A 15825-nucleotide genomic window follows, 5' to 3' on the forward strand; every position below is an offset into this window, starting at 1 on the left:
GAAACTGGCAAGCATCATTACAGGACCTGTTTCGTCAGCCTTGTATAACTGCCCAAGAGGAAGAGTACTTCGTAGTGCATTTATCTGAGAATTCCACATGTTGTCCAACAACTCCAGGGTCTGATCATTCCTGTCATGATTCACTTTGAAATGGGCAAGTTGACCTTCACAAAATGTATCACTCAGTCAGACGTATTTGGTCATGGAAAGCTCTTGCCTTTGGCTGGCTACAGAGCTGATCTTTCCCTAAACACCTCTTCCTCCTCCGCACCCTCTTTCTTCAGAGCCAGGCAGTGGTCAACGACTTTAATGACGAAAGTCCAAACTGGCTAAGAATTTGATGAGCTGTCCCTTCTGAGCTCTGATGTCCTCTACGCCCATGCCTTGTCTTGGTTAAATTCATGTTTGAGCAGAGCCTGCGTGAAGGACTGTGCTGTAGGCAGTTTCTTGGGAGGTGATTCCGGGGGAGGGGAGCACGAGGCAGGGAGGAGGAAAGGCAAGTATGATTGGAGGCTGTCTTGGTCAGGACCTGCAGGAAGCATACGGAAGCCTCTGGCAGCCATCGTTGGGACTCCTGCTGCGTTGCTACTGGAACATTCTTTCCTCTGGCTCCCTTGGCTCATTGATTGCAGGCTCCACAGGGCTCTTCACTGCCTTGGGGAGAGTGGGATAGTGAAGGAATGTGGAAAGGGGCAGGGCAAGCTGGAGGGGCTGTCCCAGTTCACAAGGAACTGTCCCCTGCAGCTTGGCTCCCATTAGAGCAGATGGGTGGGATGGACATGGTGACCACCTCAGATCATACCCTTAGCTCCTTCACTGATGAGCCATGAAATCTTGGTCAGAAAACCATACCTCACTTTCCTCATCAGATATTATCATCCTAATGGGATAATAATACTTTACCACATGGAGTATTGTGCTCAGTAAAAATTAGCTGTGGTTATCCGACCATAGTCTCCTAGTCCAAATTGTGTCCAGAGCTCCCTTTTCTCTTTCAAGGCAAGCATAATTTCTCTGTGCTTCCATATTTCTCCAGGGAAATGAGGAGAGAGAAGCACACCTTCTCTTTCCTGCCGGAGAAGCTTAGCTGCCTCTCCGAGGATGACCTGTCTGTCCTCTTGGGCCCAGAGCATAAGCCCTCACTGTGCCCTCCCATTTCTGGCTGGAGCGCAGGGGCCTTGTGTCACATTGTGTTTTCTTTTTTTTTTTTTTAAGATTTTATTTATTAATTTGACAGACAGAGATCACAAGTAGGCAGAGAGGCAGGCAGAGAGAGAGGAGGAAGCAGGCTCCCCACTGAGCAGAGAGCCCGACGTGGGGCTCGATCCCAGGACCCTGGGATCATGACCTGAGCCAAAGGCAGAGGCTTTAACCCACTGAGCCACCCAGGCGCCCCACATTGTGTTTTCTTAAACAAAACAAAACAAAACAAAAAAAACATTGCAGCTCATTGTATTTTCTTATAAGGGCTGATATAAACATTGTAACTTTTCCAGTACTTAGATTAATGTTGACACTTTGACCCTCTAATACAGATAAGCTGAAGTGGTTTGGCTAATGTCAGTGTTCAGGGGCCTAAAGTTTCCAAATTGACTGCAACCACTGTAGAACTTACTTACTGCTGGGAAAAATGTCATTATCTTCTGGCAAAAGGGATTTTTTTCAGATGATATGAATTATGTAAAACTTAAGCTTTTTTTTTTTTTTTTTTTAACCTTGGCTGCCAGGATGCTCTGAACGAAATTTTATGTTTCTGTATAATGGTTGTACTTCATTACTGTTTTCCGATATATCCATTTTTCCTTCTAGATATTTAATTTGTCTTTTAATTATTCTAATATATAGGGTTTTTTAAGTTGTAAGCTCACTCAAATCCTCTTAGGGCGGTGTATAAGTAGAAAACAGTGCATGAATTATTGGATGTGCCATTGCCCCATGAACACAGACAGTTATTGTTGGTTGTTTGGTCTTTTTGAGTATAGCCAGGATTGACGAATTTTTTTTTTTTTTTTTTAGAGAGAGAGAGAGAGAGCCCTTGTGCACCCGTGAGCAGGGAGGGGCAGAGGGAGGGGGAGAGAGAGAATCAAGATGCCAGCCTTGACACAGGGCTTGATTTCACAACCCTGAGATCATGACCTTGAGATCATGACTTGAGCTGAAATCAAGAGTTGGACACTTAACCCGACTGAGCCACACAGGTGTCCCATCAAAGCCAGGATTTCTTTTTTTTTTTTTTTTAAACATTTTATTTATTTATTTGAGAGAGAGAGTGAGAGAGAGCATGAGCGAGGAGAAGGTCAGAGGGAGAAGCAGACTCCCCATGGAGCTGGGAGCCTGATGCGGGACTCGATCCCGGGACTCCAGGATCATGACCTGAGCCGAAGGCAGTCGCTTAACCAACTGAGCCACCCAGGCGCCCCAAAGCCAGGATTTCTAAAGCTTGTTACACAGGATGTTGGTAGATTCCATTTTATTAACTGTTCAGTGATTCAGAAGACGTAGTATTTTAGTTAGGATGTTTTTGGTTCTACGTTACTGAAAATCCCATTTAACGCACAGGCGTGAACGTCAGAGGAGATTCGCTGGGATTTGTCACCCGAGTCCTTGATGAGCTCCAGGACTGGTTTGATCAGGGTTGTGTTTCTGGGTCTATTTCTCGTAGTGTCTCCTAGCTTGGCTCTCCTCTGTATTGGCCCTTTCTTGAGACTGGCTTCCCTTGGTAGGGGTTGGGGATGGCAGCTCCCTCTGATGAAGGCTTTGAGCTTTGGTGTGCTTTGCTCAGGCCACACTGGGGGAGCTCATCCCTGAACCAGATACCACAGCCTGGGGAACAGCAGTGCTTTGACTGGGCCAGACTCATCAGACCCTGCCTGTAATGTGACCCCACCAAGTCCCCAGGTGCCACACGGTTGGGGGGGTGAGTTGAAGACAGGGAGATTTATTGCCATCTCCATCTAACAGGGCGAATGAAAAGAGACCATGGAAAGGACTTTGACCCACCACGAGGAGAGCTGCTAGGAAGCCATACATTTGCATTTATTTGCCACGGACGATGCCAGATTATGCCTTGATGGACCTTGTAGGTTCTATCAAAATACTCACTGTTTTGTTGGCCTGCAGAAAGAATTTGCCTTGTGATGTCTCTTGAATGGAGCAGGTGGGAAGTTTCCTGGATTAGATGCCTTATACATCACATTTCCCCACCAGACAGTTGCAGTTTTATAGAAGCCCATCAACCAATGGGCAGCGGCAATGGGATCCAAGGTTAGTGCATCAGAAAAGGAGAGGCTGGCTCTCAGGGAGCAGACTTGTGCTTGGCTCAGTGTATCCACTAAATGCTTGACACCAGGAGTGTCAAGGAATGAATACATTTCTGGAAACAGTGCTCAAAAAAAGTGCTCTAGACCCTTTGTTCTCTTACTTAAACCAAGGAATATTCCCATTCTTTAAAGAAAATAACCTTTTCTTTCCCAGTTCCTGTATTTTCTTATATCTCGTTATAACTTATGTCTGCAGGAAGCATTTAGTAGAGGGCCTCAGAATTTGTGGAAAAGAAGATGCTGGGAGGGGTGCTTGGATGGCTCAGTTGGTTGGGCATTTGCCTATGGCTGAGGTTATGATCCCAGCTCTTGGGATCAAGCCCTACATAGGGCTGCCCCTCCTTCTCCCTCTGCCATTTCCCAGACTTGGCTCTCTGCATCTCTCTATCCCTTTGTCAAATAAATAAATAAAATCTCTTAAAAAAAAAAAAAAAGTTGATGCCCAGAGAGTGTGCGCACACACGCGCACGTGCACACACACACACACACACACATGCTTCCACCCAGCAGTACAGCAACTGCATCCTTTTCCTCAGGCGTGTTTTTCATTGCTGGACTAATCATAGCACAATGGCCGCTGTCAGTTGCCTTGAAAGCGCTGTGGCTTTCACATTCCTTCGCAGAGCCGAGGTTTCACCATAGGCCACAGTGAGGGCAGCAGTGGGTTTGTGATTAAAATGACCCAAGGCAGAGGATGTGTGTATTGGCTGGACGAGGATGGAACCTGCCCCGGGAGACAACCTGTGCCATTTCTGGCCCCTGACTCAGATGTCCTGAGAGCCTGTCCTCTGCTGGGTGAGACCAGGGTGCCTACATCTCACCAGGGCTGGGAGTGAAGCACGAACCTCTGTGGCTTTGTCCTCAGTGAGGAAAACCAGCCCAAGAAAGCCTGAGATGCTCTTTACAACAGGAAAGAGTCTGTGTGTTCCAGGTGTTGCTGCTATCTTTTTGGTAATTACTGTCAAATGCTTAACGCCTCTCCTCACCTGTCTTCACTTCTACCTAAAAAAGTAGGAATGAAGACATCAAAAAGGCTGTTGTCGAATCCACTGTGTTTTTGGTGATGGTATAAGCCAACCGAGGGAACCAGGGCTGATTTTTGCTCTGGGAAACAGTGCCAGACACCGGTGCCAATAAATGTGAATCTCCCCACAAATGGTGCCAGCGGTGGAGACGTATGTGTTGTGCGAGCACAGCCATTGGATGCTGAGGAGGAGAAAGGAAGAGCAGGTCAGGGCTGGGGAACGAGACCAGCTGGAGGGCTCATCCTCGAAGAAGTGTTTAGCCGTTCACACTACAAGGTTCCCAGGGTTATGGGTAGCTCTGGACTGCTCTGACAGGGACACAAAGCTCCGGTTCTTGGGGCCTAGCCAGCAGATCAGGGCCCTGACGCAGAAGCCCCATCCTGTGTATGCTTTGAAGATTGGGATTTCTAGAAAAGGCCCTCAGGTAGGCTTTGGGAGAATGATTTCATACCACATTCTGGTCTTTAGCAAAAGTCTGGAAGATTACTCAAAGGCTTTGGAATACCTCCCCATCTCCAGCTGCTGGGGGTTAAACTAGGAAAGCAGGAATGTTCGTCCCTGAACTCTGGCTGGGCCCAGCCCAGCATCTACAGAATTGCTCACTTAAATGCAGTCTCAAGGTCAAGCCGTGACCTTGATGTTGATGAGGACCTTCACTGTGTGACATAGTCTTTGCTTCCTGGGCACCCTCAGGAGAAATGTGACCTACTTGAAGAAGAGGAAATGGCACTTCTCAGCATGAGACTTATTTTTATTTTAAGGACACTGTGAACTAAGTAAGCTTCTCTCCATGCTGGAAGTTTCTTAAAGATAAATGGGAGTATTAAACCTGTTTATAGAGCTTTATTGTATGCATTTTTATATTTACTAATTCCTGGCTCCATTTTATACACTTAGCCTTGTTTCATTCCTCCTTTTCCACCTACTTTTTGCTTATGTTGCCCTCTTGCATTTTATATTTCCTTTTATTTTGCCTTCCAGGAGTGTGCTAGAACCTTTGTGGTTGTTAAACACTGCATTCAGAAATTTTATGAGCCCTTTGTTAAACGGTTGATGGCTTGAAATCAGCCAAGGTGGGAGTATTTACACCATGGATATAGGCAGACACTACAAATATATCTTTCTTTTTCTTCCAGAGAACTAGTTTACCAGCATACTGCTATCTCTATCTTATCTGGAAAAGGTAGAGTCTTATTAATATTTTTTAAGGTATTATTTTTTAAAGTATGAAAATATCTATCTTATTTAAATATTATATATGTTTAAAAATTTTTTTTAAATAACTGGTACTCCTGTTGTGCTGCTCAAACTCACAACCCCAAGGTCAAGAGTTGTATGCTACTGACTGGGCCAGCCAGGCACACCTTATATGTGTTTTTAAATCTTAAGAACAGTGGCCCTGTTTGGGCTCCAAAAATGTTTCAAGGGTAAATATATGAGATTGCTTTTTATCAATGGCAAGGGAAAAATGGGATTCATGCAAAATATGCCTTCTAGTCAACTTGGCCATCATGCAGCTCTTCCATAAAGGAGCATGTTTATGTATGTGGATATGGTGAAAGTTGTTTGCATTTCTGTTTATCACATTTTAAGTTTTACTCCGAAGAGCTAAGTTTTTGGTAAACCTAACAGTATTAGAAGCAAGTTGATATCCCATTCAGTGTGTGATGGTTGCTAAGGGACCTTTCAATGCAAATTAGAAGTAATAATAGCTCTGGTTTAAAAGGGCAGAGAATTAGGACAGGGAGGGGAAAATGAGTCCCTACTGAAGAGAAGGGTTTTGCAGTGACAAATGTGGATGCCTGCTACCCAACTCCTCTTTCCACTCTGTCCTGTGACAGAGAGCCGAGGAGGAATGGGGACAGCACAGGGACGAGAAAAGCCAGTCACTCCTGGCAGGGTCTACTCTGGTCTTGGCTTACCTTAGAATAGGTGCAAATTACTGCAGAAAGCCTGTTTGTTATCCAGGATGGACAGCTCAGCTATTGCAAACTTTGGCAACAGCATGAAAGAGAAGAGGAAAAAAATCTCTGATAGTAATATTGTAACTCCTGGGCCACAAACAGCCAAACCAAAGGCAGCTGGAAAGTGCCCCAAACCTGCAGAGCACCCAGAGGCATTGCAATGGGCCGGTTCATCGACTGGAGAAGAGGCAACAAGGCACATTTACTCGGGGCTGCGCTAATAAACTCTTCCCTGGTATTAACACATTTCATGCCCACAGCAGACAAAGAAACTGAAGCACAGATGCGTAAAGTCCCTGCCCGAGGTGCTCAGTGAATAAGGGGAGCCAGGATGTGAGCCTCTCTTCTCCACTGCAGATCAAGCAGAAAGGGGGGCTCGTGTGGATGGCGGTGGTCTGAGCTGCAGTTACCAGGGCATGGTGGGGAGTGAGGATGCAAGGAACTTGAGAAAAGTAAGAGAGAGAGGGTGATGGTGGATTGAGGGGTGGAGACAAGACTCGGGAGGTCTACAGCCTGAACCAGAGGGGGACAGAACCTACCTCCAGCACCTAGACAGTCTGCTAGTTCCGGGCCAAATTTCACGATATCCTGAGGCCATTGCTGAGCACCCCCTGCTGTTAAAGGCAGCTCCAGGAGGGGGATCTGAGGAGTTAGGGCAGCCAGGGAGGTTTGCTCTCTTCTTCTCTTTAGTAGCTCAGCCTTAAGAGAGAGCCCACGCAGTTTCTAGAGGGGACTGTGCTGAACTGCATGTAGGGAGTGGTGAGCTGTAATCCAAGGGCTGCATTATTATCACCCAGTTGGGCTGGGGACTGGGACAGGGATTCAAGCTCCCGAGATGGTCAGGAGCAAACCCAAAACTAGGCTAGACCTTAGGGGAGGAAAATGGGAATCTCTGTGTCATTGGACTAGAGTGAGCACCACAAATTGGTTGGATGAGCGCAGCCTTGTTTCTTCTCTGTGAACTCCATCTTTTTATCCTTGAAGCCCACTACCGCTTATCAAAGAGCACCAGACGCCATGCTCTTCTGGATGCCGGTGGGAATTGCATCGGAGGTCACAGAACCAGCCAGGGGAGTCCTTGGCTTTGTGAAGGATGAAAATCGAGCATGAGCCAGCAGGAAGTGAGAGCAGTTTATTGAAGACATTAGGAGAGCAGATACGGATGAAGCATCAGGGAGATAGAAGAGAAAGGAGCACAAGTGTTGCCCTTGCTTAGAGTCTGGGGTCTCTACTGAGGACGGTGGGCCTGTGTGGTGTCCTGTCAGGCATCCAGGAACCAGTTAGAACAAAGACAAGGGCCCGGGTGTTATTCCTGGGAGCCAGCAGTTCTCGGCACTGAGCTGTCGAGCTCCGGTGTTCTGAAACATGCCTATGATTCGTCTGGTCATTCTCACATGGTCCTTCCCAAGATGTTACCTATTCTAGAGAAATCATTAACTCTTGTCCCACCAACAAGGAAGACATACACTGTTTGCATTACAAGGCATGTAAGGCAAGAGTAGGGTGGAGGTGGAGGTCCTGACAAGAGCAGAAGCAAGAAAAGGAACAAAAAGCAGATTTTTATGGAGTCTTTTAGGTTCTGTGTCTCATTATTAGCTGATGAAAATCTTTGTGGGTTACTGGTCCGGTTATTACAGGTCAAACCACCATACAGACATACCAGAGGCTAGACCTTCTGTTTGAGGAGCTCCTGCTGCTTGCTTTTGACAGACTCCTGGCTTCTGCCATGTGACTTTGGTGTCTCTGGATCCAACAGCACTGAAGACGGGCTCTGGCTTAGAAGAAGTGAGCTGGAGGTCGGTTGAATCCCCTCCGAGCCATCCCCTGGAAGGCCCCATGTCTTCACAGAACAGGTTCTCTCTCTCTCTCCTTTTTTTTTTTTTTTTTAAGATTTTAAGTAATCTCTTTAATTTTATTTTTAACTACTTAACCCAATGTGGGGCTCGAACTTACAACCCCGAGTTCAAGAGTCCACCAGCTGAGCCAGCCAGATGCTTCTCTCTCTTTTTAAAAAGTAGTTTTAGGAGATATAATTTATATGCCATAAAATTCACCAGTTTAAAGTGTCCAATTCAATAGTTTTTAGTATATTTGAGTTGTACATACACGACACAATCCAATCTTAGAACATTTCCATCACCCCAGAAAGAGCTCTCTTGCCCATTTGTATTCACACCCCATTCTTACCCCCAGGCCTAGGCAGCCACTAATCTACTTTCTGTCTGAACGGTTTTGTGTCCTCGTGACACGGGATGCTGTGCAAACACAGCATCTGTCCTGCACCTGGGGTGAGGGAGAACACAGACGCAGACACGGTGATGTGCAATCCCGCAAACTGAAAAATTTGGTAACTTGACCAAGTTAATGTATTAAAAAATACAATTCCTATTGCTTGTCACCTTTGAATATATTCTGTGAAAGACCTGTTCAGAATGATTGGCTGACTTGAAGGTCCAAGCTTTCAGATTGCCAGGTGATTGTAGAGGGATCCTTGAGAAAGTACGGGGAGGGTCTAGATTTTTTTGTTTTCCATTTTCTTTTTTTTTTAAGATTTTTATTTATTTATTTGACACAGAGAGAGAGAGAGAGAGATCACAAATAGGCAGAGAGGGGGGGAAGCAGGCTCCCCACCGAGCAGGAAGCCTGATGTAGGACTCGATCCCAGGACCCTGAGATCATGACCTGAGCCGAAGGCAGAGGCTTAACCCACAGAGCCACCCATGTGTCCTGTTTTCCATTTTCGTTTCCTCTGCAATTCTGTGTCACTGATGTAATGCGTAACCTTGGGTTCTCCTCAGAATATGAGCTGCTGTTACCAAGCAGCCCTGGTGAGGAAGTTGGTCCTGCATTAGATTCAGAACATCACATGCATTTGAGTCTTGCCTGTGGGGTTTGATTTGTGGACAGCTCCCTCCCCTTTCTCTGGTTCACCATTTGCTCCTGTGGTTTTCCCCCACTGGACATTCTTGATTCACCCTTGTTGCGACTTCTCCCATTTACAGAAACCCTCACTTTGACCTGGTTTCTCCTTTGGATACTGTCCATCATCCCTGGTTCCCTTTTCAGAAACTTTTGTGATGGAATTGTCTAAGGGATTGGCCCCTACCTCATCTTTGTTCTCTCTAGAATTCACTCTGGCCAGGGCTTTGTACCTGCGCCTCCACCAAAAATGCTCACAGTGTTGTTGCCAGTGACCTCCATGTGGCCAACCCAATAGGTGACCCTCAGCCTCTTGTAGCTTATCGGTTACATTGACACATTGATTATTCCTACCTTCCTGAGACACTTTCTTCTCCTGGCCTCTCGAGCTGCACTCTCTTCCTCTTCAGTCTGCCATGCTGGCTACTGCTTATCATCTCTCTAACGCATTTGAACGTGTTGGGGAGCCCCAAGCCTTACTTCTCCACCTCATCTCTCCCCTGCCTACAACACCCCATGTGTGACATCAGACAGGCTGCTGGGCACATTAGATACTATCTCCACTGACTTTCCACCTTGTACCTCCAACCCGTCCCATCCTAAAGCTATGGGATGGCAAGAGGATTGTTCACGGAGATGCTGGGAATTAGATGCACGGAGTTAGCGAGGGAATGTGACAACAGAAGCCGACATCAGAGTGATGCAGCCGTAAGCCAAGGAGTGCAGGTAACTTCTAGAAACTGAAAAGGGCAAGGAAACAAGTTTGCCCCTTATGACCTCCAGAGGGAACAGAGCTCTGCCAACACCTTGATCTTAGCCCCTTGTGACTTATATCGAAATTCTGACTTCCAGAACTGGAAGATAGTAAATCTCTATTGTTTTGAGTCATTAAGTTTGTGATATTTTGGGAACATCCTCAATAGGAAATTAATCCAGTGGTAAGGGTGGCGTTAAGGTGCCTGTCTCCTGCCTCCCATGCTGATGGCCTTCCTGCAACAGCTCTGAGTAGGTGATAAAGCCCAGTGATTCCTTGAGCAGCTCAAAAAGCCCCAGGTCCTGGCAGGAGCCCTGGGCTGTCACAGAGGTGTGGCAGGCAATGCAAGATGAGGAGCCTCTTTCCAAATGGTCTGGCCAGCTCAGGTGTGATCCAGGTAGGGACAGTTGACAAAGTTTCGAGACCTAGAATCCAGGCTGGTCAGTGCTCAAGAGTTAGGGAGGCCACTTAGCGCTCTCTGCCCAAGTGCTAATGGGACCTTGGACTTTGGATCCGGAGGCCCACTAGAGTGGAGTGGTGGGACCTCAGCCACTGAACAGTGCTTCTGGGTTGGAACCAAAGCAGAAATGAGTGGAGGGCATGGGTGAGGAGGGCTGGACTGGCAGGCATGCATGAGAGCCCTGTGGGGATGTTAAAGGCATTTAATGAACAAGATTTGGGGAATGCAGTGGTAAGCCTAGGCCCTTCAGCTCAGGGTTAGTGGGGAGGCTGGGCGACCCGAATCACTTCTTCCAACTGGGACTGCTTTAAGAACCGAGGTGGGGCTGGCAAGTTTGGAGGGAAAGGATGTCAGTGAAGGCAGCTGCTGGAAGCTGAAGAAGATGGGAGCAGTTGAAATGACATGGAAGCTAATGTTTCCCACCATCCTCAAAGACAATTTAATAGAGTCACAACAATTTACATGTCATGTAAAGTCCTGCGAGCCCTATACAACGGCTGTGATATAAGGTCACACTTCCTTCTAAATGCCCAAATTCTAATAGCTCAGTGGCTCTCAACCTTCACTGGATACTGGAATGACCTGGGGAGCTTTGAAAAATCCCAGGGTCGGTGCACTCCCAGCAGAGGCCCTATCCCTGGCTTGACGTGTCAGAGGCAGCCTGGACACTAGGATTTGAGGAGGCCACTGCTAGTGTAAGCCCCACCCCCTTACTGTGTGTAAACCGGCTGTGTCCAAGTATCACACAGCTGTGCCCCAGGGTTCCCCAGGCACATGCTCACCTGGGTTTGAGGCAGGGCCCCTGTGGTCTCGGGCACAGCCTCCTGGCCGTGGTGCTGGGCCACTGCCTCCCCTCTGGAAACCTCTGGCCTCGGAGAGGCTGGTCTCCCTAAAGTTACAGGCTCCGAGGGTAAGACAGGCCCTCTTGTGAGTCCCCACAGGGCAGCTGAAGTGGGACAGCACGCCCCAGGCTTTCCTGAGGCCCCTGGTCAGTGAAGGGAAAGCCTGCCGGAGAGCCGCTGACAAGCCCTAAAACCAAAGTGGCTTCTGGGGCCCACAGAGCCAGGCCTGTCCTCGGGAACTCTCAAAGGTCCACTCACTGCCAGGGAAAGCCAGCTTGTCCCCTGGCCAAGAGTGCTCTGGACATCACCACCCCTCAGAGATCAGATCCCCCTGCCCCAGCTGGCTGCTCTCTTTTCTCTCCCTTCTCTCACCCAGCATCAAGGCCTGGTCTGAGCTCCATTTCCAGGCCCAGGATGATCAACAGCGAGAAGGTCCATTCTCTAAGGGGGAAACTGCCCTTGCCCTCATGGCCTCCAAAGATATTAGAACGCAAATGTGCAATGTCAGAACTTGCAGGGTAACAGTCTGAGCAGTCTCTGGTCTGTAGAACAGCTTCTTCCGGTGGCAGGGTGGAGGGCAGAATCGGAACCTTCCCTGTGGACCCCAGGAAACAACCAGACACTAATAGGTGGGAGTTCACAGTTGGGATCCATCCAAACAATGACCTTGTGTCTCCCAAAGAAACAGTCTTTAGAGAGGGTCAGCTTACAGAGTTACAAATACAAATTAGTTACAAAAATGAATATTTAGGGCGCCTGGGTAGCTCAGTGGGTTAAGCCTCTGCCTTCGGCTCAAGTCATGATCTCAAGGTCCTGGGATCGAGGCCCGCATCGGGCTCTCTGCTCAGCGGGGAGCCTGCTTCCTCCTCTCTCTCTCTCTGCCTGCCTCTCTGCCTACTTGTGATCTCTCTCTCTCTCTGTTTCAAATAAATAAATAAAATCTTTAAAAAAATGAATATTTATACAGGGGGAGAAAAAAAACCCACAACGAACTTCAAATTATAAAAGGCTGAAAATGCCTTAAATAGCACAAATTGCGGGAAAATAACCTAATATTTTAATTATTTAACAGCCTGACACAACTTTATATTTTTCCCTATTCTTTTGACTGAAAACTCCTTGATCACTTATGTTATTCTACAGAAAGAAAAGAAAGATCATACTTACTATTTGGCAAAATTTCAGATGGGCGTAATTTCCTTTAGCATGACTGATGGAAATTTACTTCATCTGGAAACCCCGATGTCATCAGGACAAGCTGCATCAGATTTATTAAAATGGAATCTGACACGTTGGGATACATGAAACACACAATTCCACAGAGATGTCGTCAGTGCTGATCGTGTTTTACAGGTTTATGTCCCACAAACAGAGATTCTGAAAAAGCTCACCAAAAGAATAGAGAGGAGTATGGTATGCTTATAGTTGTATAGGCTCACTCATGGAGACTGTTCCTGACAAGAGAGAACATCCATGCTGACTAGGGTTGATGAGAACTGAATCCACTCTTTACAATTTTTACAGGTCTGGTGATTGAAGGAATTTTCTGCACACCAGCTCCTGGCTCTGTGCATTTCAAACTTACTTTCTCCTCCTATACCCATCTCTCTGTTGCTGGATGCCCCAAGGTCCGCTAAGGTTGTAGCAGGGCCATGAGCCCTCAGCTTCTGTGACCAGGGTGGGGCCCCTGCCTGGAGTGGGGGAACCCCATCCCCAGAGGACATTCTAGTACCAGGGTAGTCAGCAATAACTTAACTCCCCAGAGAGGGACTGTAGGCCCCAAAAATGCATCTGCCAAATCCAAACTCAATAGATGCCCGACCTCCTTTCCCTTGTTGGACCCCCCAAATGCCACGGCCATTCCACTATCACCTGGCCTGAAGAAGAGTGTGACATAGGGAGTTTGGAGTGGACATGGGCAGTGGTCTCACTCGGCGGCTAAAATATCTTACTTTTGGAAATTTTACGGAAAGAGATGATGATGTTTCCAGGGTCTGCAAAATGAGGTAGTGGAGAGAGGGCCCCTAAAGCTGGAACTATAGAGGTCAGGGTCAGCTCGAAGGCAACATCCCTGTACAGCGTGATACCCTCCTCTGGCTCTTGGCCTGCAGGTCTTCTTGGGGTGGGTGGACCTCCAGACCCAAGGAAGCGGGACTTGTTCTACATCTGAATAACCCAAAGGCCATTTAGAATGGGACACTGACTCAAAACTCAAGCCTTCACCATTTGGGAGGAGAACTTGAAATTTCATTTAAAGTTTTCCAGCACCTCTTTATTAACAGCTTTTTAAAAAACCCACAACTAGCCACTTCCTTTTTTATAACTTAAAAGACACCTTGCTGATGTTTTTGCTTAACTGGTGCCAGTCACTACATTAGTTTTTGTGAACTGGAGTCCACAGGTCCTTGAGAGAATTCTAAAATGTTATATTGAGCAAAATGGTACAGGTGCTCTAGAAAAGGTTGGCAGATTTTTTTTTTTTTTAATAAAACTAAACATGTAAGTACCACACAGCCCAGCACACTCCCTCTTAGGCTTTCATCCTGGAGGAATGAAAATTTATGTTCACACAACAATTTGCACATCATTGTTCACAGCAACTTAATTTGTAAGAGCCAAAAACTTGCCACCACCCAGATGTCCTTCAACAGGTAGATGGTCAAACAGACCACGGCATCCATACCTGTGAAACATTACTCAGCAATAAAAAGGAACATTCTATCGAGACACACTATGCTTTGGCTGGATTGTAAGGGCATTATACTGAGTATAAAAACTAGTCCTAACTCGTTGCATCCTATATAATTCCATTTATATAACATTCTTGAAATGACCAAACAGGGCACAGATTAAGTGGTTGCAGGGGCTTGGGGGTAGGGGTGGGTGCAGTCTCAGAGGGAGATGTTGTTGTGGTTATGAAAGGGTAGCTCCAGGGTCCTTGTGGTGACAGGACTGGTCCAGATCTTGACTGTGGTGGTGGAGACTACACGTGTGATAACATCGCACAGAACTAAATACACGCAAAAATAAACACAAATGACTAAGTACATGTTAACCTGGGGAATTGTGATGAAGATTGGTGCACTGTCATTGACATTGTCAGTTCCTCGATATGATAGGACTATAGTTTTACAAGATATTACTACTGGAGAAATGGGGTGACAGATACATGGATCTCTCTGTAGTCTTAAAACTGCTGGTAAATCTACGATTATCTCAAAATAAGGAGGTTGGGTTGTTTTTTTTTCAGATTTTATTTATTTCTTTGAGAGCACATGCACAAGGGGAGGGAGAGGGAGGGGGAAGCAGACTCCCCACTGAGCAGGGAGCCCGATGTAGGGATGTGGGGCTCGATCCCAGGACCTCAGGATCATTACCTGAGCTGAAGGCAGATGTTTAACCAACTGAGCCACCCAGGCACCTCTCAAAATAAGAAGTTTAACTTAAAAAATAGTTACATGGATATTTTCATGGTAATGGAGATCATTGTTAGCATATTCCAGTTGATCTGAGTGACCTCTTTTTTTTATTATTATAATTTTTTTTGTTACATTGTGTTAGTCAACTTACAGTACATCATTAGTTTTTGATGTAGTGCTCCATGATTCATCGTTTGTGTATAACACCCAGTGCTCCATGCAGTCCATGCCCTCCTTAATACCCACCAATGGGCTCACCCATCCCGCCACCCAGAACCCTCAGTTTGTTTCCCAGAGTCCCTAGTTTCTCATGGTTTGTCTCCCCCTCTGATTCCCCCCAACTCACTTCTCCTCTCCATCTCCCAATGTCCTCCCTGTTATTCCTTATGCTCCACAAGTAAGTGAAACCATATGATCATTGTCTTTCTCTGCTTGACTTATTTCACTCAGCATAATCTCCTCCAGTCCCATCCATGTTGATGCAAATGCTGGGTATTCATCCTTTCTGATGGCTGCATTAAATTCCATTGTGTATATGAACCACATCTTCTTTATCCATTTGTCCGTTGAAGGGCATCTGGGCTCCTTCCACAGTTTGGCTATTGTGGACATTGCTGCAATGGACATTAGGGTGCATATGGCCCCTCTTCTTACTACATCTTTATCTTTGGAGTAAATACCCAGTGGTGCAATTGCTGGGTCATAGGGTAGCGACCTCTTTATTGCCTGTAACCTAGTTCCCCTGAGGGCTGTCAGTGCATTCTTTCACGTGAATGTTTATTGCCAGTCAATTTGCTCCAGTAACAACCGTTAGGCAAGAACAGAGTCAAAAAGAAAAGCCTCCTCAGTGAGGAGGCTGAGTGCAGGCACGTGGTACAAACCAAGGAAGATTTTGTAAGGCAGGTCTGAGAAAAATTCTGACAGATCCCTGGTGTTGGTTTTCATATTGTAACGCTACTTACATACATATAAGTTCATCCACAGCTCTAAAGCCAAAATAAATTCTAACTGAATATAATAAAAACCACAAAACCAATAAAATTCAAATAAGTGACATTAACACGATGAATGATGGCGATGCTCTGAACCAATTTGCTGATCACCCGTGGAGATTATAGTCAC

This window comes from Lutra lutra, chromosome 12, assembly GCF_902655055.1.
Source record: "Lutra lutra chromosome 12, mLutLut1.2, whole genome shotgun sequence".
Taxonomy (NCBI): domain Eukaryota; kingdom Metazoa; phylum Chordata; class Mammalia; order Carnivora; family Mustelidae; genus Lutra; species Lutra lutra.